General features: G+C 37.2%; 1 protein-coding gene across 3 annotated transcripts in view; it reads left to right on the top strand.

The window, feature by feature from the left end:
* The first annotated feature begins 6,235 nt into the window (after positions 1–6,235).
* Positions 6,236–11,487, top strand: part of LOC111328088 (adenosine receptor A3) — an 11,208-nt gene continuing 5,956 nt past the window's right edge. For 2 of the 3 annotated variants that reach the window (XM_022932458.2, XM_022932459.2), the window contains exon 1: positions 6,512–7,269. The gene's annotated coding sequence lies outside the window, so the exon portion shown is untranslated. Of the gene's footprint in view, positions 7,270–7,754; positions 8,063–11,487 lie in introns of those variants that run through there. The other variant, XR_016001231.1, reaches the window with a different exon arrangement.

Here is an 11,487-nt window from a genome sequence, read left to right as displayed (position 1 = left end):
AACACTAACAGTGTATACATTCAGTGCATCAAAACCCAGAGAGCTTCACACTCCTATCATTGAACTCCGGCTTTTAACAAAGGGTGGATCATCTCTGCATTTAAGAGTCAATGTTGTACCCACGATAACCGGTAACCTGCAACGAACATACTTCAACCCAGAGAAATTCAGTCTCCTATTGAAGGATATCCCCCTTGCCGACTCAATACTCTCAACTACAGAAACTGCCAACATAGAACTGTTGGGTAATATATGAAGTTCGTATATTTTGAACTGCGGTATTAGATACGTATGATGCACGATCCTCGCAGTAGATAGCGCTATTTAAGCAATAGCGAAAATCAAACCTCAAAAAAATCAGGCCTGTACGGGATTCGAACCACTGACCTCTGCGATACTAGTGCAGCGCTCTACCAATTGAGCTAACAAGCCAACTGGGAGCAGGCCGTTAAGTTGATTCGTAATAAACCCGTGAAAGTGATAAATCAGATAATTTTTTTTTCAGGTCTGATTTTCGCTATTGCTTAAATAGCGCTATCTACTGCGAGGATCGTACATCATACGTATCTAATACCGCAGTTCAAAATATATGAACTTCATATATTTCATTGAATCTGATTTATCACTTTCACGGGTTTATTACGAATCAACTTAACGGCCTGCTCCCAGTTGGCTTGTTAGCTCAATTGGTAGAGCGCTGCACTAGTATCGCAGAGGTCAGTGGTTCGAATCCCGTACAGGCCTGATTTATTTCAGGTCTGATTTTCGCTATTGCTTAAATAGCGCTATCTACTGCGAGGATCGTGCATCATACGTATAGAACTGCTGCTAGCAAATGATTGTTACTGTGATATTTTCTCTGGTGACATTGCCATGAAAGCAGTCAGTCCAGTCTCTTAAAATTCTTTCCGCAAATATGGCATTTTACAGACTTCTGAAATCTAATTTCATCCTCTTCAGTCATTTCTAAAAGCTTGTTGAAATGCTTGTCAATAACTTCTTTACACTTTTCATATTCATCTAACATTTCTAATATAAACTTTTGAGCTGCATCTGAGTCTCTGTATAATCTAACTGGTTTGGTATATTTTTTTATCATAACGACAGACTACTTTATAAGCGAAGCTGCACGCTTTATGACTCTGATACGAACGAGTGTATGAATCTTTTTCAGAAGGTTTGCATGTATCTATCTTTTCAGTAATTGATTCATAATCAGCATAGATTACAAAAGGTGCTGGAGGCATTTTTTGATATTTAGTAAATTTAATATATGAACCCTCATTAGGCATTCCAATGCTTTGCTTTCCATTTATCGATAAGCATTCTTCTTTATGTTCATTTAGGGTTTTTTCATATTTAAAACATTGCAGGCCGTACATACAAAAATGTTTCTTCTCATTATGTTTATTTTGATTATCAATAAATCTATTGAAATCTTTTATTCGAACATAGTGATTATTACCTTTATCATTGCTCAATAATAAAAGATTCATCTCCCTAGTAAATTGTCTAGTTGAAATATAATAAGGGCTGACACTTTCGCATTCATACAAAAGCACGTTTCTACGAATTTCGTTTTGTCTTTCTATCTTGTTATAATCATTTAATGTCACAGGAAAATTGATACCTTTATAATCAAGTTCTGTGATATGTTGACGATCGGTCACTTTGATTCTTTGAGGATCTTTATCTTGTGGATATAGATATCTGATATGACACCATCTGAAGCATTCATTGGTACAGGTAATCGCATGGGGCCGAGTAAAATTAAGGATTAATATCACGCGTGTGATACTAAGGATTAATATCACGAGGAACCATGTGATTACTTGTTCATGATATAAGGGGCAAAATGTTTTCTTACTGATCTCGCGCAAAACGGGACGCCATTGTTACAAAACAAACAGAAATTTCTTTACCTTGGCAGCCGTTGCTAAGCGATTTTCAGCCAATCATTTTCAAGTAATTTTGCCTGGGTCAATTACAAACATTAAGAAGAAAAGACCTCTGTCTTGACCAATCACAATTCAGTAATTTTCCCGTTATATGATAATCGTTTTTATTTTGAAGATTTATCAGCCCTTTTTTAGAATTTTTTAATTCTTTAGGCCGTTCTATATAACTGCTTGCTGATAATGGCTTGTAATTCACAAAACTTAAATGATGTTCATCAACACTCTTAACAGTCCACGCAGAACCCTCAGATATCCATACAGAAACTTTATTGAGTAATATTTCTATAGATCTTTGCAATGATTGATATATTTTCCTCTTGATTCATTATTGTAAATGGTGGAGATCTGAAATAAGCAACTTTCGTCACCTCTCCTTCTGCAACCATTTCGATAAATGTCATTTTTAATACTTCATTGAACTTAAGTGGCCTCGATTTTAGTAACCCACTTTTAAATAAATCTGTAATACTATTGATAGCCTGAGGTAACTGAGATAGGGGATCTTTATTATTTTTTATTTCTACTTCATAACTTTCAGTATATCCTCTGAATGCTTTAACACGTTTATTTACTTTAGACGCTTGATCTTTTTCTGCAAATAATTTCTTAATCTTTTCATCTAATCGGATTAATTTTTAGGCTTTTCTTTTTTAGACTTTCTCTTTTCAAGCTCTTGAAACTCTCGATTTATAACTCTTTCCAATGCAGATTGCTTTAATTTAATTTTGGGCCTTTTTGGCTCTAACTGTTTGGGAAATTTGGCTTTGGTTGGTGCTAACGGTTCTGGTAAAGGTACAAGAATATTTCTATCAAGTATGTTCTTACTCCTTGGAGCTCGTTTTGGTGTTCTCTTAGTTCTAGGAGCTAGTATTGGTTTCTTCGTAGTCCCAGGAGTTGGTTTTGATTGTTTTAATTTAATTTTGGAATTTTTTGATCTTTCGATTTTAGATTGCTTTAATTTAATTTTGGGTCTTTTTTACTCTAACTTTTTGAGAAATTCAACTTTAATAAGAATCAGTGGCTCTGCTAAAGATGCTGGAATATTTTGATCAAGTATATTTCTAGGAGTCGGCACTGGTGCTTTCTTAGTTCTAGGAGCTGGTGTTGGTGTTTGTTTTAATCCTTCTATTTTAGATTTTAATTCCTTAATAATTGATATTAATTCATCTTTACTAAGATTTTCATAATTATGCATATATATAATAGTATATAGATTTTTATTTAATTATAATTTCCCATTATGGAATAATAATACTATAAATATTAGGATATTAAGCTTTTTAATGATCAATTTTTTTATATACTATTAATTTCGAACTGAGCCGCTACCGATCCTTTAGAATCTTTTTTTAATCCAAACTGAACCGCTACCGATTCTTGAGAATCTTCTTTTGAATTATTTCAAATTGAGCCGTTATCAATTTTTTATATAATATTAATTTCCTTTAGATGGTTACATAACTGCGCTCGTAAGCCCCCTTTCTATACTACTTTTGTTAGCCATGATAACTCCATTTCGTTCTGTTGAAAATATTTCCTTTATTTCCGAACATTGACAGTTAAAACTTATTGGCTGGGGAGTGTCGCGGAGGGCCTAGCGACCACTCCACGAGAATGTGGGCTTAGCGACCCCTCCTTAAGACCATGTGCGAGAAGAAGTAGCATTTTTTCCTCCGTGTAAATGGTTGTGTTTGAGAATAAAGAAAACTCGCGTTCGCGAGAGTGGCTGCAAGCTTTTTACAAATAAACCATCTATCTACCGCCCGCTCACGAACTGAGAAAAAAATAAATTTGCTTATGATACTGTAGAAGAAAAATTAACTTATTGAAACGTATTTTGGTAATAGAACTTCTGAATCACCAGAGATTCGTAGAACACGACGTTCTTAAATGCTTAACATACCTCGCTTTAGAACAGCAAGTGGCCAAAGGACTTTTTTCTATAGAGCAGTTGCTTTATGGAATTCCTTATCTAACGATCTTAAACTTTGTGAATCGGTTAATGTGTTTGAACGCCGCCTTGGGTGTCGCCTCTTAAGTAACCTTAACACTTCCGCTATTTAAACGCAGCCTTAGGTGTCGCCTCTTAAGTAACCTTAGCACTTCCGCTGTTTAAACGCCGCCTTAGGTGTCGCCTCTTAAGTAACCTTAGCACTTCCGCTACTTAAGTCAATGCTCTATTTTAAGTCTGATATATAATTTTTTAGCTTAATTGTATACTTAATTTTTACCTTAATTGTATTGCTTCTGAAAATCCTCTTTGGGGAAGTGGTAATAAAGTATGTATGTGTGCATGTATGTATGTATGTATGTATGTATGTATGTATATATGTATGTACGCATTTTTTAGTGAAAACGTGTATACTTGTCAACACTTACCTGTTTAAGCACATAAGCCATGATTAAATATAAGGAATTGATAAATATAAAATGGCCGGAATGTGAAATCCAAAATCAATTCAACCAATAGTTGAATATGAAGAACCTCTTTGCCTTTTCCGGGAATTTTTGTAAAACTGATATATCAATAAAATTCCAAGACAAAAAAAGGCAATTAACGAGACTCAAATTTAGTTTTTGACATACATGTATCAACCAAATCTCCTAAAATTTTGTAATTCATGGTTACTTCAGAGTGATCCGCTTTATGATGTTGATTTCTTTTCTTCTATTTATGCTATAGTCACCTTTTGTGATATCAGATGCATCATTTTTAGAGTGGATAAGCTTAAAAGAATCAATTGAACACAGATAATTTGGTATTATGTCGCTTGATCAACACCAAAAGAGCCAATAGATGAAAGATTTCCTTTTAAAGTTCTGTAATTTTTATTTCAAATGGCGTAATCGTCTACAATGAATTGACGAGTAAAGATGAAGCGAAGTGTAAGTGATTTATAATTTCTTAATTAGTGATATGAAACAACTGCTCTCAAATTTATAGAGGAGTGAACACTCTATCCGACCTCAATTGATATCCTAGCCAAGTGTTAATATGCACGATTGAGAACTAAATGTAAAGACTTCCTTTAAGTACGCGAAGACAACCCTGTCAACTTTGCAACTTCAATGACTTCCCTAGTGAATAATTGAAGTGATGCCGAATGTCAATATCTAGAAATTGAATGACTACAAATTTTATCCTATTTAGGAATGCTTCACTGGTCTTGGCGTTTGAGAAAAGTCGGAAAAGATTTAACTCACTCGCTCCTTTTTGCATCAGCTCTCATCTCTTCGGTAAGTTATCAACTCCATTTTCTTCTGTTTACGAATACTTTATGGGTGATTAATTAAGGTACGGAATGACATCACAGGATCCAAATCGGTTTCACTACTTTTTATTTATTCGTCAAATGTGGCCATCTTTCTGGGGTCCAACCTATCAATAATATACACTGTCATATCTATTTTTTACAAGAGTGTCGGTCAACGCCTTTTTTTTTTACTCCTAAACTGTTTTCTCGAACAATGGCCTCCTCTTACTTGTTCAAGTTTTCTCCAACCTGGCAAGTATCTGGCTGCATTTATGTAGAACTTTCTGCATGTGTTTTTATTATTATTATCATTATTATTATTATTATTATTGATTTTCATTGGATATTCGTTACTTAAGAGTAACGTTTATACGTTAGGGTTTTTTGGACCCAGAAATTTAGTTCCTTAAAATCTGAGTTACATTTTTTACAGTTAAAATATTCTTCATTCACAAATTAAAGAAACCCTTTCTATTCCGGAAGTACCACGGAATTAAACGCAAAATCAAAAGTTGCATTTTCATTTTCTATAAAATTCTTAAATACAATTTAAAAACCAGTATCCATGTGACTGAACGGCTCTAGCTGACAACGACGCAACAATGAAGTTCAGGAAGACAGTTACTTTGTATCATCTTAAGTCTGTGATCTTTAAGGTTATATTGCGGAATTTTTTTGATCGGTATCCTGATATAACGAAATTTTTAGGAGCTACCCACCAAAACTAAATTGAAATGTTAAACTCCCGCTTGAATATATCCACTGATTTTAATTTCAATCATTTTAAAAATAATTGAAGGAACCCAGTGTGTGTTACAGGAGGCCAGCACGAGAAGAATATAAAGGGTGAGTCTTGGAAATGACAAAAAATACTCTTATTTTCGCAATCCTCGTCTTAAAGGAGTCACAGAGCAAATGTTGGCTAGATTTTAATTCCACCATGAAACAAGATTTGACTCGCCATATATAATTTTCCTCTTTAGAGTACCGACGGCTATAGAAAATAACTGTTTATCTTGTAATCGAATCAATGTGGGGGAGTTAGCGTCCTCTTTAAGTCGAAACTGGCGCAGACTATTGCAAGACATCGAATATCGACTTCTACGTAACTTTCAATATCGTGACGGCAGATTCTAATTCTCTCGCTATACTGGCAGTAGGTTGAAAATGTTCATTTTATTCTCTACAGCTTTAGAAACTGACTGTTGACTGCTGCCAAAAATATTTTGCACGATATAAAAGTGAAGCAGATGAATATATGCGGGGAATCCATATCTTCTTGTGATCGAAAATCGCGCAAAACAGTACAAATAGTGAGTAGATGAATAATAGATTTACGTTTCGTTTGAAGGTTGTTCACCATTCAATGACCTAAGTGATTTGTTTCTCCTCTTGAAAAGACGTTCCTGTACCTTTTCAAAACACGGCCTCCGCCTAACCGCAAGAACGCCAACGAAGGCCGGGATCTTAACGAAGACTGACTATGCCAAGGCCTCATAATGGTGTCGAACTTAGTAAGACAAATATACTTTGACCTTCCAGATTCTTCGTAATCTTCCAAACGTGAGCTTATGGTTGATTTTGACCGCCATAACAGCTTTTAATATTGATCTATGTTTCTCTTTTAGTCCGCCTTTCCTTATCAAAATATTTCCTTTTCCTCGCTTTGTCTATTGCTCCATAATGACTCACCATTACGTGCAAATATTGCTCGCCACAAAGTACCACTCAGACACGCCGGTAACTCTGATCGTATTGATTGCGCTAAAGTATGATTCATCATTTGCGCCTTTAAATATAACATACTCGTGAAACAGTGAAGTGTAATTGTTCGCTCTTTATCAATTTTTTTTATGAACGTTGTTTTTTTTGCTTATCAAGCGATAGTTATTTAATCCCCTGTCAATTCAAATTGTGTCTTAATGCAAATGATGACGAATGAGGACGACTAAAGTAATAACCTTAGGCAAGGTTTGATTGATTAAATTCAGCTGTTGCAGAAGCTCAACTTCCGAAGACCAAGCCGTGCTCCTTTCAAACTACTTTCAAAGTTTCCGGTAAGTTTGAGATTTTTTAATATCTATAATACTGTATTCTGTCGAAATATCTATACGAAGTCCTAAATCAATTTCGAATTTCGAAATCAACGCACTGTGTTGATAAGGCTTAAGTTGTTGTGTCTGGTTGAAAATGACCTCTCCACTCCTTTCTTAGTTCGTGTAAAGTTTTTCTAATCGCCCTTCCTTTAGTAGGTGGCGCGTGGATAAGCTGCATTTGCGATTTTCATTTTTTTTCAACTGTAAATGTTCATTTTTTGACTGAATAACACGTTGTACCTTACATGCTAAGGCTGTGCATGCACCATATAGTTGTTTCAGCGTCATAGACTTACAGCAACTTATGGAAGAGTTGCTTAAAGAGGAAAATTAATTAAATCTTAGCCTTCGACGACGCCGGATTACAGCTTATTAATGCGCAATCAAAGGAAAATTTGAGATACTTATATGTATACAGTCTCACATTATGTTCTTATGTCACACAGGCATCCGACCTAATATTGTACAGCGTGTTGTTTGGACATTTCTGGAAGCACACATTTTACGTTCATTAACAAAACAAAGTTAATTATTTTCAGAGTATTACATCTATTTCTTCTGCACTTGCATTCTCACATTATCCGAAGCTGACAACCTATCAGAGCACGTTCAAATTCGGATAGAACCAACGACGGCAAGATTATTTTGCAGTAATGTAGTCAAATTTGTAACGTTATGGTTGCCTGCCGATTTAACAATTTTGATATCAAGCTTAATCTTACTCACAAATTAAATGCCCACCGATGAAGCTGAAGTAATCATGCTCGCAAGCATGTATTCTTAATTTTTTTTTGGCCGAAGCAAGGATATTCGACAAAAACAAACATTATCACTACGTTCACACTCCCAATCATAAATTTTAGCGATTAAGACAAGGAATTGACAACTGTGTGAGCGACTACAAATGTGTAAGTCCTCTGTCCGATAAACTTCCAGTCTCATTGCCTCGCTTCTCAGTAGGTCATTTTAATCACCAAGAAGAAGTAACATGCAATCATCACTAGACCGAATATAAAAATAACAATAATGATAACGGTAAAATTAGCAATGATAATAATTAGAATAGTGGGATTAGATACAATGAAATATATGAAGTTCATATATTTTGAACTGCGGTATTAGATACGTATGATGCACGATCCTCGCAGTAGATAGCGCTATTTAAGCAATAGCGAAAATCAGACCTGAAAAAAATCAGGCCTGTACGGGATTCGAACCACTGACCTTTGCGATACTAGTGCAGCGCTCTACCAATTGAGCTAACAAGCCAACTGTATCTAATTTATCACTTTCACGGGTTTATTACAAATCAACTTAACGGCCTGCTCCCAGTTGGCTTGTTAGCTCAATTGGTAGAGCGCTGCACTAGTATCGCAGAGGTCAGTGGTTCGAATCCCGTACAGGCCTGATTTATTTCAGGTCTGATTTTCGCTATTGCTTAAATAGCGCTATCTACTGCGAGGATCGTGCATCATACGAATAGTGGGATTATCTACAACAAGACTACAAGACAAACCAGCACCCTTCCGAGCCTAAAGGCCTGATAAAAGTTCTGCATGCATAAATTCAATTTTTTCTAATTTTCCCACGCATTGCCAACATACAAAATAACTCCATCTAGTATATTCCACAGCGGTGAACAGTGAACAGTGCGCGCGCTCATTGGCTACTTCGGAAGAGATTGGCAAGTAATTTTCCCCTCCAAGCAAAATCGCGCACTAAGCGTTTAATTTCCGAAAATTAAAAACAAAAAAAGTTTCTTGGTTTCTGTATGGTGTTTCTAAAAAAATTATTCACTGTCTATGAGCATGGTGGATATTTACCTCGCGGCTTGATAAAATATCCACCACTATTCACCTGCTTTTCGCTAAATGATTTATATATAAATATATATATAGAAGGGTTAAACTTGATATCCGTAAAACAGTTCTCGATACATATAGTAGAGCGAGTATAACGTGTGATAGGCAGAAAAGAATCAATCAACTACATTTCATCCCTACAGACCTGTTTCGCTGTTTCCCACTCATCAGGGGATTTTAATGACAGAATAACGCAGTACCATTGCTTATATACTATATCAATTAACATCATTGATTTGATGCGAAAAGTGTCAAGTCAGCTGTTGCGTAGGAGGGCTTTGTTTCTGTGTCAGCAGGAAGAGACGAGTTCGTTACGCTTTTTGAGTCTATCTACACTCACATCCCCGCCGCTATCAACAGAAGTTAATCATCCCTCTCATCCGACAAAGCCTCCTTCGACCAAGCAGCTCCCGCCTACCAGAAAGCACTAGACGACAGTAGATACAGCTACACACTTCACTATGAACTAACCCACACGCAAAGGCGCAAGAACCGTCAACGCAACAACATCCTCTAGTTCAACCCACCTTTCCGCAAGAACACCAGCACTAACATCGGGCATAAATTCCTCGCGCTGATAGACAAACACTTCGTCTCAATATCGCCACCATAAGGACGGCTTTATCGGACCAGAAAACTTAGCTTTGAGATCAATTTCGCCCATGGTTAGATCGGCATAGCTACAAGCATTCTTCGGACCCATAGCTGTGCCGCGTATTTGAAGGAAGAAGTTCTCTTTAAAAATAGAATGGTTTCTTTTCAAACAAATTTTTACGGCTTCTAAAATACAAGTCGTGGATGGAAATTTGTTTTCCCTAGTATTCAAAGCCTTCCTAACTGCAGTGAGGCCGAGTTTGTTGTCGATGTTAGGTAACACTGAAACCACGTCGCACGAGACCAGTAAGGTGCCAGTTGGAAAGGCGCCGCTTGTGTTAAGATGCTCTATTTTATTAAGCAGGTCGGTGGTGTCCTTAATAAACGATGGTAGTTTTCGAGCAAGTGGTTGTAAATAAAATTTAGTAAAGGCCGATAAGTTTTCAATTGCCCTGCCACAACAAATTGTAATAAGTGAAGGTGTAGTCTGATCGTCCGAGTGAGTGTAGTCCTGAGAAGGACAACCTGTGCGGAAGTCATCGTCGGAGTCAAGTGAATGATTGTTGTCAGTAGAATGTTCTTATTGCAGTTCGTGTGAAATGATCAGTTGGTTTTGCCGTGATGCTATTGGCTGTAATACTCAAGTGACGTAAGTCGGTCGTGATTGGTCTGTTTCGATCTGTCGGTAAAGTTAGGTCGTTCTTTTTCGGTCGTTTGTGATGTTTCTGTCGTGAATGAGTCGTTTGTATGGAGCGGGTAGTTGTTGACATCTGTTTAGGGGAGTCTGTTCTAAGTTAGTAAACCAGCTTTCCAGAGTCAGTCGTTGAAAATAGTCAGTGCTGTAGGTTAGGCATTGCGCAGAGTCCCAGTCAATGTTGTGGTTGGTAAGTCGATGGTGTTCAGCAATGTGATTGCTGACATCACCTTTCCTCGTCGCCCGTCTGTGTTCAGTCAGTCTTGTTGTGAGGTTTCTACCAGTCTCACCGATGTAGGAGGCTTGGCAGTCGGAACAATTGATCTTATAAATCGTTCCCTGTCTGTTCCTCGGTTCGTCTTTGTCTTTAACGTTGGTTAGTAACTGACGTAGTGTAGTGATGGGTTTGTGGGCGACGCGGATATTGAAGGGTAGTAAGATGCGCGAGATGTTTTCAGACATGCTTTTTATGTACGGTATGGTTGCTGTTGTCGTAGGGGTTGCGGTGTCGTTTGTTTCGGTAGTGGTAGTGGGTTGGTGAGTGTTTCGTCGGATGAAGTCGTTGTTGTAGTTGTTCTTCGTAAAAACACGGAGAAGGTATTTGTTCTCGTCGGATAAGCTGTCTGTCGAGTCGCATACTAATTGTGCGCGTCGTGTTAGAGTTCTGATAGTTGTGGCTTTGTGTGATGTAGGGTTGTAGGATGACTCGTCTAGTAATCTGTCGGTGTGTGTCGGTTTCCTGTAAACTGTCGTCCGTAATGAGTTGTCGTTGTGGCTTACCAGGCAGTCTAGAAAAGGAAGTTTGCCATTTTCTTCGACTTCTCTGGTAAACTGTATGTCAGTGTTTTGTTCATTAAGGTGGTGGTGGAATGCGTCAATTTCGTCGTGTCGAACGGCGGTGAAGGTGTCGTCAATGTAACGTAACCAAAACGGTATCGTTTGTCAGCAAGTCGAAAGGGCGCGTTCCTCGATGTTCTGCATCACAATTTCTGCTATAACAACAGAAACTGGAGACCCCATGGCAGTGCG

The sequence above is a fragment of the Stylophora pistillata genome, chromosome 5 (assembly GCF_964205215.1).
Source record: "Stylophora pistillata chromosome 5, jaStyPist1.2, whole genome shotgun sequence".
Lineage (NCBI taxonomy): Eukaryota > Metazoa > Cnidaria > Anthozoa > Scleractinia > Pocilloporidae > Stylophora > Stylophora pistillata.
Note: the sequence above shows the minus strand (reverse complement) of the source record. Positions and strands in the feature narration are given on the sequence as shown.